The sequence below is a fragment of the Cryptomeria japonica genome, unplaced genomic scaffold, assembly GCF_030272615.1.
Source record: "Cryptomeria japonica unplaced genomic scaffold, Sugi_1.0 HiC_scaffold_220, whole genome shotgun sequence".
Classification (NCBI taxonomy): domain Eukaryota; kingdom Viridiplantae; phylum Streptophyta; class Pinopsida; order Cupressales; family Cupressaceae; genus Cryptomeria; species Cryptomeria japonica.
The window spans coordinates 85,001-100,000 of NW_026729042.1; the positions used below are offsets into that span (position 1 = coordinate 85,001).

At 59.7% G+C, this 15,000-nt stretch overlaps 1 non-coding gene across 1 annotated transcript; it reads right to left on the reverse strand.

Annotated features, from left to right (window-relative positions):
* Positions 1-2,629: 2,629 nt before the first annotated feature.
* On the reverse strand, positions 2,630-2,748 carry LOC131868812 (5S ribosomal RNA). Its single transcript, XR_009367244.1, has one exon. It is a non-coding gene; the product is annotated as a 5S ribosomal RNA (ribosomal RNA).
* Between the last annotated feature and the right edge of the window lie 12,252 nt (positions 2,749-15,000).

Sequence of the window (15,000 nt, forward strand, 5' to 3'; positions counted from 1 at the left end):
GGTGCGGCGTGCACGTTGTCGGAGCCCGGTTTGCCCCGGGTGCGCACCTCGCCTGCACCTTGGCCGGGGTGGGCACCTTGGCTGGGTTTGCCCAGGGTGCGCTCCGAAGCGGGGTTACTGGAGCGCCCCCTCTTTTTTTGTCAGAGCGTTTGGTGGGGTTTCTCGCATTGGCTCTTCCCAGGCCCGGTTGTTGGGTGCGCTCCCACCCTGGCGCGCGCGAAGTTGGAAGTTGGGTTAATTGCCCGGGCGCGCACCTTCGCCAGGGTGGGCACCTTGGTGCGCACACCTTGGCTGGGCTGCGCACCAGGGCGGGCTCAAGATGGCACCAGCATTCCCTTTTTCTCACTATCTTTCAAAACGGAAATTTTAAAATCTCGTTTTTTTTTTGCCTTTTATGGAAATTAGTGAAGGCATCGCATCAAAGGTGCGCACCTCGCTGCCCACCTTGGTGTGCTCCGAGGTGCCCACCACGGTGCGCAACGCCGGTGCGAACCCGGGAGCGCCCCGATGTGTGCTCCAAGGTGCGGCGTGCACGAAGTCGGACCCCGGTTTGCCCCGGGTGCGCACCTCGCGTGCACCTTGGTGCGCACACCTTGGCTGGGTTGCGCGGCCTGGTGGGCACCATGGTGCGCACCAAGGAGCGCTCCGAAGTGTGCTCCAAGGTGCGGCGTGCACGAAGTCGGAGCCCGGTTTGCCCCGGGTACGCACCTCGCGTGCACCTTCGCCGGGGTGGGCACCTCGGCTGGGTTGCGCGCCCTGGTGCGCACCAAGGAGCGCTCCGAAGTGTGCTCCAAGGTGCGGCGTGCACGAAGTCGGAGCCCGGTTTGCCCCGGGTGCGCACCTTCGCCGCGGTGCGCACCATGGCGTGCACGAAGTCGGAGCCCGGTTTGCCCCGGGTGCGCACCTCGCGTGCACCTTCGGCGGGGTTGCGCGCCCTGGTGGGCACCATGGTGCGCACCAAGGAGCGCTCCGAAGTGTGCTCCAAGGTGCGGCGTGCACGAAGTCGGAGCCCGGTTTGCCCCGGGTGCGCACCTCGCGTGCACCTTCGGCGGGGTTGCGCGCCCTGGTGGGCACCATGGTGCGCACCAAGGAGCGCTCCGAAGTGTGCTCCAAGGTGCGGCGTGCACGAAGTCGGAGCCCGGTTTGCCCCGGGTGCGCACCTCGCGTGCACCTTCGCCGCGGTGGGCACCATGGCGTGCACGAAGTCGGAGCCCGGTTTGCCCCGGGTGCGCACCTCGCGTGCACCTTCGCCGGGGTGGGCACCTCGGCTGGGTTGCGCGCCCTGGTGCGCACCAAGGAGCGCTCCGAAGTGTGCTCCAAGGTGCGGCGTGCACGAAGTCGGAGCCCGGTTTGCCCCGGGTGCGCACCTCGCGTGCACCTTCGCCAGGGTGGGCACCTCGGTGCGCACACCTTCTCAATGTTTTCTTGCCTTTTCTGGAAATTGGTGAAGGCAGCGCATCAAAGGTGCGCACCTCGGTGTGCTCCGAGGTGCGAACCCGAGAGCGCTCCGAGGTGCCCACGAAGTCGAAAGTCGGGTTAATTGCATTGTTTTCCCCGGGTGCGCTCCGAGGTGCGCAACATCGGCGCGCACCAAGGAGGGCTCCGAAGTGTGCTCCAAGGTGCGCACGATGGCGTGCACCTCTGGTGCGCACGATTCGGAGCTCGGTTTGACCGGGGTGCGCACACCTTGGCTGGGTTGCGCACCTTTTGTGCGCTCCAAGGTGCGCACGAAGTCGGAGCTCGGTTTGCCCCGGGTGCGCACCTTCGCCAGGGTGCGCACCTTGATGCGCACGCCTTGGCTGGGCTGCGCACCTTGGTGGGCGCCATGGTGCGCACCTTTCGTGCGCTCCAAGGTGCGCACGAAGTCGGAGCTCGGTTTGCCCCGGGTGCGCACCTTGGTGGGCGCCATGGTGCACTCCGAGGTGCCCAAGATTGGTGCGCACCAAGGAGCGCTCCGAAGTGCGCTCCAAGGTGCGCGCGAAGTCGAAAGTTGGGTTAATTGTCCGGTTTGCCTCGGGTGCGCACCTTGCGTGCACCTTCGCCAGGGTGGGCGCCTTGGTGCGCACACCTTGGCTGGGCTGCGCACACCTTGGCACCCGCGTTTCCTTCATTTTAAATTTTTTTTTTTTACAATCTCTCAAGTGGGAAATTCTATAATCTCAACTTTTTTTGCCTTTTCAGGAAACTTTTGAATGGAGCGCATCATTGGTGCGCTCCGAAGTGTGCTCCAAAGCTCTCTCCAGCTGCGTGCACCTGCCCCGGCCGCGCACCCGGCCCCGCCCAGCTTCGCTCACCTGTCCCGGGCGTCTGGTGCGGAACCTTAGAGTAAGAAACATCACCGTGCACCTTGGCCAACGTGCGCGACTCGACCGAGCGCGCACTGGCCGAGGTGCACACCGATTTCACCTGGGTGCGCGCGCAGCACCTCGGGCGCACCGGGGTGCGCGCACAACGCCCGGGTTGCACCGTGGCCTGTGTGCTCGGGGCGCCTCGGGTGCGCGCTCGGTGTCGCCCCCGCGCGCGCGGTAGTGCGGGCAGCGCACCCCGGCCCGGCCCGGCCCCGACGAGAACGCAAACGGGCAAAAGGTTTATTCAAATAGCATTGCGACGCCCGGCGAAAAACTAAAAAAGGGTGCAACACCGGGACTTCCCGGGAGGTCACCCATCCCAGTACTACTCCGGCCCAAGCGCGCTTAACTGCGGAGTTCTGATGGGATCCGGTGCACTAACGCTGGTATGATCGCACCCGTTATGAGCTTGTCGCAGTGTGTACTTAGCAAACCGCGACCCACGTGCGAATCCACCCCGGCCACCCACCCCCGTCGAGGTGCACACCCTCCCTCGCGAAGTGCGCCCCGTTCGCCAAGTGTGAGCCCTGCCCGGGTGCGCGCACCTTGCTAGGGCGTCGGGTGTGCACCCGGCCCGGCCTACGTGCGTGCACCTGGAGGGGGCGTCGTGTGCGTGCAGTGTCCCGTCTGCAACGCGGTGCCCACACACCACCTCGGGCGCAACGACCTGCGCTCACATGTGGGCCGAGTGCACCTTGGTGCATGTTCGGGGCGCCTCGGGTGCACGCTCGATCTTGCCCCGGTGCACCAAGGCGCTCGGTTTGCCCCGGGTGCGCACTTGGTGCAAGGTGGGCACCCAAAATAGGGATCAAGCACCAAAACACAAGTTTCGGGATGCAAAATGGGACCCAAGGACCACAAATGCGTTCCAAGACCCATGATGGGTCCACGAGAACAAAAATGTGTTCCGAGACTTAATAAACAAATATTGGGTTTTAGGAGAAGAAACATGCTCTGATGCCCAAAACGAGAATCGACCCCGAAAAGGCCACAGGCCAAAAGTGGGATGCGAGACAAAAAAAAATGGGACCCGAGGACCAAAATTGGGTTCCCAGGTCGAAGACAGGGCAACCGGACAAGAAACGACCTCTAAGGCTCGAAATGAGTCCCGACGACTAAAACTTGACAAGAAGCACCCATCAGGCACCCAACTCGACACCCATGGGATGCCGACCCACCCGGGCTTCCACCTAGCACACCTTGGCACCCACCCACCCTCGCACCCAACCTCGCACCCAACTTAGCACCTTTGAACCCACATTGGCACTCACCCTGACCCTGGCACCTTGGAACCCACATTGGCACTCACCTTGACCCTGGCACCCACCTTTGCACTCACCTTGGGACCCACCCTGGCTCCCACCTCGGCACCCACCCAGACACCCACCTTGGTTCCTTGGCACCCACCTTGGATCCTTGGCACCCACCCCGACACCCACCTTGGCACGCAACTTGGCTACTTGCCACCCACCTTGGCTCCTTGACGCCCACCCCGACAACCACCCCGTGACCTACCCTGGCTAGGGTTGGTGCACACCCACCCTGGTGCCCACCTTGGCACCCACCCTATGACCCACCTTGGCACGCACCTTAGTACCCACCCCGTTACCCACCCTAGGACCCACCCCGTGACCCACCTTGGCCAGGGTGGGTGCACCCACCCTGGTGCCCACCTTGGCACCCACCCATCCTAGCACCCAGCCTGTGACCGGGCTTGGAACCCAACCTTGCACCCGCACCCGTCTTGGCCAGTGTGGGTGCGCACCCATCCTGGCACCCACGTTGTGACACACCCTTTAACCCACGCACCCTAGCACCCACGTTGGCACCCACCTTGGAACCCAACCTAGCAACTTGGCACCCACCCCGTGACCCACCTTGGCATCCACCATAGCAGTCGCCGACTTGGCACCCACCTCGGCACCCACCTTGACACTTGTGGACCCACCTTGCCACTCACCCTAGCATCGACCCATCCTAGCACCCACCCTGGCACCTTTGCACCCTAGCACTCACCCATCCTAGCACCTAACCTGTGACCCACCTTGACACTCACCCTCGCACCCACCTTGGAACCCAACCTAGCACCCACCCACCCTGACACCAACCCTAGCACCTACCCACCCTTGCACCCACCCTGTGACCCATCTTGGCACCCACCCATCCTACCACTCAACCTATCACCCACCTTCTCACCCACCTTGGCATCCACCTTAGCACCCACCCACACTGGCACCTTGGCACCCACCTCGGGCAAGGTGGGTGCACACCCACCCTGGCACCCAATTTAGAACCCACCGAGCATGTTACCCACCTTGGCACCCACATTGCAGCCCACCCTAGTACCCACCCTATGACCCACATTGGCATCCACACCCTAGCACCCAGGCACCTCGACACCCGCCTTGACACCCACCCTAGCACTGAACCTGTGACCCACCTTGGAACTCACCCTAGAACCCACCCACCCTGTGAACCACCTTGGCATCCACCTTAGCACCCACCCACCTTGGCACCCACTCTAGCACTCACCCATCCTAACACCCAACTTGTTACCCACCTTGGCACCCGCCCTCGCGTCCACCTTGAAACCCACCCTAGCACCCACCCACGCAGGAGCCCACCTTGGCACCCAACCTAACACCCACGCATCCTGGCACCCAACTTGTGACCCACCTTGGAACCCACCCTAGTACCCACCTTTGAACCCACTATATCACCAACCCACCTTGGCACCCACCCTATGACCCTCTTTGGAATCCACCCTAGCACGCACCCACCCTGGCACCCACCATGGAGCGCACCCTAGCACCCACCCACCTCGGCACGCACCTCAACACCCACCTTGGTGTGCGCACTGCGCCAACCTCTCAAAGACCCTATGTGGTGCGCTCCAAAGTGTACACCTTTGGTGCGCTCCAAGGTGCGCACCTTTGGTGCACACCGAGGTGCACACCAAAGTGTGCACCGAGGTGAGCACCAAAGTGCACTCCAGGGTGCACACCAAGGCGTGCACCTTTGGTGCGGTCAATGCAAACGAATTCGGAAGTTGGGGTCGATGTCCTAATCGCTGCTGCAGACTACACGTATGAGAATCGGACAAATAGCTTTATATAGGGGAGGTGTTGCGTTTGATGGGTCGACTCCCCTGGTTGTGTGCACTGCACCAACTTCAAAGACCCTGTCTTGTTTAAGAAGTCAAAAGTTGGGGTGGATGTCCTAATCATTGCTGCAGTCTACGCATGTATGAGAATCAGACAAATAGCTTATATAGGGGAGGTGTTGCATTCGGTGGGTTGACTCCCCTGGTTGTGCGCACTGCGCCAACCTCAAAGACCCCGCATAGCAGAAGAAGTCGGAAGTCGGATTTTGGTGAGCACCAAGGCGTGCACCTTTGGTGCGGTCAACGCAGACGAATTCAGAAGTTGGGGTGGATGTCCTAATCGTTGTTGCAGGCTACACATGTATGAGAATCAGACAAATAGCTTATATAGGGGAGGTGTTGGGTTTGATGGGTCAACTCCCTTGGTTGTGCGCATTACGCCAACCTCAAAGACCTTGTTTTCGTTAAGAAGTCAAAAGTTGGGGTCAATGTCCTAATGGCTCCTGCAGGCTACACATGTATGAGAATCGGACAAATAGCTTATATAGGGGAGGTGTTGGGTTTGATGGGTCGACTCCCCTGGTTGTGCGCATTACGTCAACCTCAAAGACCTTGTTTTCGTTAAGAAGTCAAAAGTTGGGGTCGATGTCCTAATTGCTCCTGTAGACTACACATGTATGAGAATCAGACAAATAGCTTATATAGGGGAGGTGTTGGGTTTGATGGGTTGACTCCCCTAGTTGTTCGCATTACACCAACCTCAAAGACCTTGTTTTCGTTTAGAAGCCGAAAGTTGGGGTCGATGTCCTAATTGCTCCTGCAGGCTACGCATGTATGAGAATCAGACAAATAGCTTATATAGGGGAGGTGTTGGGTTTGATGGGTCGACTCCCCTGGTTGTGCGCATTGCGCCAACCTCAAAGACCCTGCATTGCGGATGAAGTCGAAAGTCAGAGTTTGGTGTGCTACAAGGTGTGGTCGAAGGTGCTCACCTAGGTGTGCACCTTTGGAGCACAGGAAAAGTGCCCTCCAAAAGTGCGCACCTTTGGAGTGCACAAAAGTGCCCTCCAAAAGTGCGCACCTTTGGAGCGCAGAAAAGTGCCCTCCAAAAAGTGCCCTCCAAAAGTGCGCACCTTTGGAGCGCAGAAAAGTGCCCTCCAAAAAGTGCCCTCCAAAAGTGCGCACCTTTGGAGCGCAGAAAAGTGCCCTCCAAAAAGTGCCCTCCAAAAGTGCGCACCTTTGGAGCGCAGAAAAGTGCCCTCCAAAAAGTGCCCTCCAAAAGTGCGCACCTTTGGAGCGCAGAAAAGTGCCCTCCAAAAAGTGCCCTCCAAAAGTGCGCACCTTTGGAGCGCAGAAAAGTGCCCTCCAAAAAGTGCCCTCCAAAAGTGCGCACCTTTGGAGCGCAGAAAAGTGCCCTCCAAAAAGTGCCCTCCAAAAGTGCGCACCTTTGGAGCGCAGAAAAGTGCCCTCCAAAAAGTGCCCTCCAAAAGTGCGCACCTTTGGAGCGCAGAAAAGTGCCCTCCAAAAGTGCGCACCTTTGGAGCGCACAAAAGTGCCCTCCAAAAGTGCGCACTTTTGGTGCGCACCAAGGCGCTGGTTCGGTCGTTGCAGGCGAGTTCGGAAGTTGGGGTCGATGTCCTGAGCGGAGGTGCAAACTACACAGGTGTCGGAATCGGACAAATAGCTTATATAGGGGAGGTGTATGCTTCGATGGGTCGACTCCCCAGGTTGAGCGCACCGCGCCAACCTCAAAGACCCTACGGTATGGATGAAGTCGGAAGTTGGGTCCGATGACCGATTCGATTAGTAGGTATGCTCATGAGGTCGGAATTTGGGTCCGATGACCTGCCATGTGCAGGAAGGCGAATGTTGACACTGTGCGTTGCAAGGTGCACACCAAGGCGCTGGTGCGGTCTTTTTAGTCGAGTTCGGAAGTTGGGGTCGATGTCCTGATCGGAGGTGCAAGCTACACAGGTGTGGGAATCGGACAAATAGCTTATATAGGGGAGGTGTATGCTTCGTTGGGTCGACTCCCCGGGTTGAGCGCACCGCGCCAACCTCAAAGACCCTACGGTATGGATGAAGTCGGAAGTTGGGTCCGATGACCGATTCGATATGTAGGCATACTCGCGAGGTCGGAATTTGGGTCCGATGACCTGCCACGTGCAGGAAGGCGAATGTTGGCACTGTGCGTTGCAAGGTGCGCACCAAGGCGCTGGTTCGGTCGTTGGAGGCGAGTTCGGAAGTTGGGGTCGATGTCTTGATCGGAGGTGCAAACTACACAGGTGTGGGAATCGGACAAATAGCTTATATAGGGGAGGTGTATGCTTCGTTGGGTCGACTCCCCGGGTTGAGCGCACCGCGCCAACCTCAAAGACCCTACGGTATGGATGAAGTCGGAAGTTGGGTCCGATGACCGATTCGATATGTAGGCATACTCGCGAGGTCGGAATTTGGGTCCGATGACCTGCCATGTGCAGGAAGGCGAATGTTGGGACTGTGCGTCGCAAGGTGCGCACCAAGGCGCTGGTGCCGTCGTTGCAGTCGAGTTCGGAAGTTGGGGTCGATGTCCTGGTCAGAGGTGCAAACTACACAGGTGTGGGAATCGGACAAATAGCTTATATAGGGGAGGTGTATGCTTCGATGGGTCGACTCCCTGGGTTGAGCGCACCGCGCCAACCTCAAAGACCCTACAGTATGGATGAAGTCGGAAGTTGGGTCCGATGACCGATTCGATACGTAGGCATATTGGCGAGGTCTGAATTTGTGTCCGATGACCTGCCATGCGCAGGAAGGCGGAATTTGGGTCCGATGACCGAGTTGATGGCGTGCCATGCGCAGAAAGGCGGAATTTGGGTCCGATGACCGAGTTGATGTTGATGGCCCGCCATGCACAGGAAGGCGGAATTTGGGTCCGATGACCGATTTGAAGGCGTGCCATACGCAAAAAGGCGGAGTTTGGGTCCGATGACCGAGTTGATATTGATGGCCCGCCATGCGCAGGAAGGCGGAATTTGGGTCCGATGACCTGACATACGCATGGAGTCCGACTCGGGGGCCGATGTTCGATTCGATGACTTGCATTGTGGGTAAAGTCGGAAGTTGTGGTCTTTGACCCGATTCGATGACCAGACTTCGGCTGCTTGAGAATCGGACAAATAACTTATATAGGGGAGGTAGTGTTCTCGAGCATCCTCCCCCCGTGCCCGTTTATGTCGATTGATGCTGGTGCTCGACTGGTTGGAGCGCTCGGATGCAAAAATCTTGCACCAGGATTTATCGATTGTGATGGACACGGCAAGTCTCCTGATTGCTATGCAGGAGCTCATCGTGAATCTCTATGCGGCCTTGGTATGGACTCGACCTGCGGAATGGTTCGGCAATGGTAGTCGCTCCAACACGTCCTTGCAATGGCCACAGAGGTGATTCGACTAGAGCTCCAGTCTAGCTTTTGGGTTGCTTGGCGGACTGGTATAGCCGCGATCGAGTTCCGGCCATGAACGTTTTAGATAGCTCTTGGGCTTTCTGGGACGGAAGTCGGAAGTTTGGGCTGTTGTCCGATTTGATGACCATTCTTCGGATGTGTGAGAATCGGACAAATAACTTATATAGGGGACTGTGTTGTCTCACGCAGCCCCCTCCGTGCCCCTCTATCTCGACCGATGTTGGTGCTTGAAAGGGTTGGGATCGCTCGGATTTATAAACGTGCACCACCATTTGTCGAGTGTGAGGGACGCGGCAGGTCTCCTAAATGCTATGCGGGCGCTCTCTGAGAATCTCTATCCGGCCTCGACACAGACTAGTCTTGCTGAATGGTTTGGCACTGGTAGTCGATCCAACACGTCGTTGTTGTGGCCGCCTAGGCGATTCGATTCGAGCCCCCGTCTAGCTTTTGGGTTGCTTGGCGGATTTTGCCCTATCCGCAAGTGAGCTCGGTCCCTAAACGTTCGAGAAACCCGATTGCTATGCGCCGACTCTCTTTCTTGCGAGCCTCCATCTAGCTTTTGGGTCTCTACGGAACGGAAGTCGGAATCTGGGACCGTTGTTTGATTCGACGAGGCAGACTACGGTTGTGCGAGAATCGGACAAATAACTTATATAGGGGAGGTGTTGACTGGAGCATTCTCCCCCGTGCCCCTCTAACTCGACCAATGCTGGCGCTCGAACGGTGGTAGCGCTCGGATTTTCATTGAGCGCCAGCATTGGTCGATTTAGAGGGGCATGCGAGATTCCCGAATGCTATGCGAGGGCTCTAACGGAAATGTCTATTGGTTTCGGTATGGATGCAATTGCGAGTGGTTCGGCAAAGGTAGTCGTTCCGATGCGTCCATGTCGTGGCCAAATCGATAATTCGATTTGAGCCCTCGTATAGCATTTGGGTCTCTCGATGTGATTCCGCATTCCAGTCCCTTTGGGCACTGCTTGAGCCGCATCCCAGGGGGTTCCCTTCCCAATAATCTGCCTCGCAACCCGATTGCTATGCGGTGAGGCTCCTCGGCCGCCTCGGAACTATCTGTGTATCAGACGCATCGCGGGATAAGGGGTTGGCAACGGTAGTCGCCCCAAGCGCGTCCGATGCTTGGACCATTCCGAGGCGGCCCTGAAGCCTCTTCCGTCTAGCCGTTGGGTCCTTCTCGCCGCATCCCTCGCCTCGCACCCCGATTGCTATGCGGTGAGGCTCCTCGGCCGCCTCGGAACTATCTGTGTATCGGACGCGTCGCGGGATAAGGGGTTGTCACTGGTAGTCGCCCCAAGCGCGTCCGATGCTTGGACCATTCCGAGGCGGCCCTGAAGCCTCTTCCGTCTAGCCGTTGGGTCCTTCTCGCCGCATCCCTCGCCTCGCACCCCGATTGCTATGCGGTGAGGCTCCTCGGCCGCCTCGGAACTATCTGTGTATCGGACGCGTCGCGGGATAAGGGGTTGTCACTGGTAGTCGCCCCAAGCGCGTCCGATGCTTGGACCATTCCGAGGCGGCCCTGAAGCCTCTTCCGTCTAGCCGTTGGGTCCTTCTCGCCGCATCCCTCGCCTCGCACCCCGATTGCTATGCGGTGAGGCTCCTCGGCCGCCTCGGAACTATCTGTGTATCGGACGCGTCGCGGGATAAGGGGTTGTCATTGGTAGTCGCCCCAAGCGCGTCCGATGCTTGGACCATTCCGAGGCGGCCCTGAAGCCTCTTCCGTCTAGCCGTTGGGTCCTTCTCGCCGCATCCCTCGCCTCGCACCCCGATTGCTATGCGGTGAGGCTCCTCGGCCGCATCGGAACTATCTGTGTATCGGACGCGTCGCGGGATAAGGGGTTGTCACTGGTAGTCGCCCCAAGCGCGTCCGATGCTTGGACCATTCCGAGGCGGCCCTGAAGCCTCTTCCGTCTAGCCGTTGGGTCCTTCTCGCCGCATCCCTCGCCTCGCACCCCGATTGCTATGCGGTGAGGCTCCTCGGCCGCCTCGGAACTATCTGTGTATCGGACGCGTCGCGGGATAAGGGGTTGTCACTGGTAGTCGCCCCAAGCGCGTTCGATGCTTGGACCATTCCGAGGCGGCCCTGAAGCCTCTTCCGTCTAGCCGTTGGGTCCTTCTCGCCGCATCCCTCGCCTCGCACCCCGATTGCTATGCGGTGAGGCTCCTCGGCCGCCTTGGAACTATCTGTGTATCGGACGCGTCGCGGGATAAGGGGTTGTCACTGGTAGTCGCCCCAAGCGCGTCCGATGCTTGGACCATTCCGAGGCGGACCCGAAGCCTCTTCCGTCTAGCCGTTGGGTCCTTCTCGCCGCATCCTTCGCCTCGCACCCCGATTGCTATGCGGTGAGGCTCCTCGGCCGCCTCGGAACTATCTGTGTATCGGACGCGTCGCGGGATAAGGGGTTGTCACTGGTAGTCGCCCCAAGCGCGTCCGATGCTTGGACCATTCCGAGGCGGACCCGAAGCCTCTTCCGTCTAGCCGTTGGGTCCTTCTCGCCGCATCCCTCGCCTCGCACCCCGATTGCTATGCGGTGAGGCTCCTCGGCCGCCTTGGAACTATCTGTGTATCGGACGCGTCGCGGGATAAGGGGTTGTCACTGGTAGTCGCCCCAAGCGCGTCCGATGCTTGGACCATTCCGAGGCGGACCCGAAGCCTCTTCCGTCTAGCCGTTGGGTCCTTCTCGCCGCATCCCTCGCCTCGCACCCCGATTGCTATGCGGTGAGGCTCCTCGGCCGCCTTGGAACTATCTGTGTATCGGACGCGTCGCGGGATAAGGGGTTGTCACTGGTAGTCGCCCCAAGCGCGTCCGATGCTTGGACCATTCCGAGGCGGACCCGAAGCCTCTTCCGTCTAGCCGTTGGGTCCTTCTCGCCGCATCCCTCGCCTCGCACCCCGATTGCTATGCGGTGAGGCTCCTCGGCCGCCTTGGAACTATCTGTGTATCGGACGCGTCGCGGGATAAGGGGTTGTCACTGGTAGTCGCCCCAAGCGCGTCCGATGCTTGGACCATTCCGAGGCGGCCCCGAAGCCTCTTCCGTGTAGCCGTTGGGTCCTTCTCGCCGCATCCCTCGCCTCGCACCCCGATTGCTATGCGGTGAGGCTCCTCGGCCGCCTTGGAACTATCTGTGTATCGGACGCGTCGCGGGATAAGGGGTTGTCACTGGTAGTCGCCCCAAGCGCGTCCGATGCTTGGACCATTCCGAGGCGGCCCCGAAGCCTCTTCCGTGTAGCCGTTGGGTCCTTCTCGCCGCATCCCTCGCCTCGCACCCCGATTGCTATGCGGTGAGGCTCCTCGGCCGCCTTGGAACTATCTGTGTATCGGACGCGTCGCGGGATAAGGGGTTGTCACTGGTAGTCGCCCCAAGCGCGTCCGATGCTTGGACCATTCCGAGGCGGACCTGAAGCCTCTTCCCTCTAGCCGTTGGGGCTTTCTCGCCGCATCCCTCGCCTCGCACCCTGATTGCTATGCTGTGAGGCTCCTCGGCCGCCTTGGAACTATCTGTGTATCGGACGCATCGCGGGATAAGGGGTTGGCAGTGGTAGTCGCCCCAAGCGCATCCGATGCTTGGACCATTCCGAGGCGGCCCTGCAGCCTCTTCCGTCTAGCCGTTGGGGCCATCTCGCCGCATCCCCCACCTCGCACCACGATTGCTATGCGGTGAGGCTCCTTGGCCGCCTCGGAACTATCTGTGTATCGGACGCATCGCGGGATAAGGGGTTGTCACTGGTAGTCGCCCCAAGCGCGTCCGATGCTTGGACTATTCCGAGGCGGCCCTGCAGCCTCTTCCGTCTAGCCGTTGGGGCCATCTCGCTGCATCCCCCACCTCCTCGGCCGCCTCGGAACTATCTGTGTATCGGACGCATCGCGGGATAAGGGGTTGGCAGTGGTAGTCGCCCCAAGCGCGTCCGATGCTTGGACTATTCCGAGGCAGCCCTGCAGCCTCTTCCGTCTAGCCTTTGGGGCCATCTCGCCGCATCCCTCGCCTCGCACCCCGATTGCTATGCGGTGAGGCTCCTCGGCCGCCTGGGAACTATCTTCGTATCGGACGCATCGCGGGATAAGGGGTTGTCACTGGTAGTCGCCCCAAGCGCGTCCGATGCTTGGACTATTCCGAGGCGGCCCTGTGGCCTCTTCCGTCTAGCCGTTGGGGCCATCTCGCCGCATCCCCCACCTCGCACCCCGATTGCTATGCGGTGAGGCTCTTCGGCCGCCTTGGAACTATCTTCGTATCGGACGCATCGCGGGATAAGGGGTTGTCACTGGTAGTGGCCCCAAGCGCGTCCGATGCTTGGACTATTCCGAGGCGGCCCTGCAGCCTCTTCCGTCTAGCCGTTGGGGCCATCTCGCCGCATCCCCCACCTCGCACCCCGATTGCTATGCGGTGAGGCTCCTCGGCCGCCTTGGAACTATCTTCGTATCGGACGCATCGCGGGATAAGGGGTTGTCACTGGTAGTCGCCCCAAGCGCGTCCGATGCTTGGACTATTCCGACGCGGCCCTGTGGCCTCTTCCGTCTAGCCGTTGGGGCCATCTCGCCGCATCCCCCACCTCGCACCCCGATTGCTATGCGGTGAGGCTCCTCGGCCGCCTTGGAACCATCTTCGTATCGGACGCATCGCGGGATAGGGGGCTGTCACTGGTAGTCGCCCCAAGCGTGTCCGATGCTTGGACCATTCCTAGGCGGCCCTGAAGCCTCTTCCGTCTAGCCGTTGGGGCCTTCCCGCCCCATCCCTCGCCTCGCACCCCCGATTGCTATGCGGTGAGGCTCCTCGGCCGCCTTGGAACCATCTGTGTATCGGACGCATCGCGGGATAAGGGGTTGGCACTGGCAGTCGCCCCAAGCGCGTCCGATGCTTGGACCATTCCGAGGTGGCCCTGAAGCCTCTTCCGTCTAGCCGTTGGGGCCTTCCCGCCCCATCCCTCGCCTCGCACCCCGATTGATATGCGGTGAGGCTCCTCGGCCGCCTTGGAACTATCTGTGTATCGGACGCATCGCGGGATAAGGGGTTGGCACTGGTAGTCGTCCCAATCGCATCCGATGCTTGGACCATTCCGAGGCGGCCCTGCAGCCTCTTCCGTTTAGCCGTCGGGGCCTTCCCGCCGCATCCCTCGCCTCGCATCCCGATTCCTATGCGGTGAGTCTTCTCGGCCGCCGCGGAACTATACCTGTTATTGCTACTGCATCCTTCGGCTGGTAACCTCCTCTGCCGCCTTGGAACGTTCTCTTTGTCGGACGCGTCGCGGGATAAGGGGTTGGCACTGGTAGTCGCCCCAAGCGCGCCCGATGCATAGACCGCTCCGAGTCGACCTTGCTTTCAGCCTCTCACATGCATAGACCTCTCTGAGTCGACCCTGCAGCCTCTCACGTTTAGCCTTTGGAATCTCGCCTCACAACATGATTGCTATCCTTGATGCATCCCTTGCCTCGAGCCCTGATTGCTTTCTTGGCTGCATCCCTCCTCTCCTCACAGCCCGGTTGTCATCATTGCTTCATCCGTCGCTTCATGCATTCTGGCTGCTGGGCCCTTCCCACCGCACACCTCGATTGCTATCTCTTCTGCATCACACACCCCGATTGCTATCTCTGCTACATCCCTCGGCTCTCACTTCTGCATCCTTCGCCTCACACCTCGATTGCTATCAATGCTGCATCCGTAACCTCACACCCCGATTGCTATGCGGGGAGGCTCCTTGGCCGCCTTGGAAATTTCTGTGTGTCGGACGCACCGCGGGATAAGGGGTTGGCACTGGTAGTCGCCCCAAGTGCGCCCGATTCTTAGACCGCTTCGAGGTGACCTCGTAGCCTCTTTCGTCCAGGCTTCCTGCCTTCAACGCCCTTTTTACACCTCGATTTCTATGCGCGGGCTCGTTGGCGTCTATCACCTCTCTGCGAAGAGTGGCACGATGATTGTTGGGGTAAATCGTAGCAGTCCGATCTCTGGCCTTGGGCCATTGTGAGGGCTGATCGATTTCCTGTGCGCATCTCGTGTTCGCCCAGTAACAGACTCGACGACTTGTAATCGGTCTTGTTCCCGATTGTTCCTGGAGGTAGTCTTCGGAACTCTTGGATTTGACCTGTCACTCGAACTGT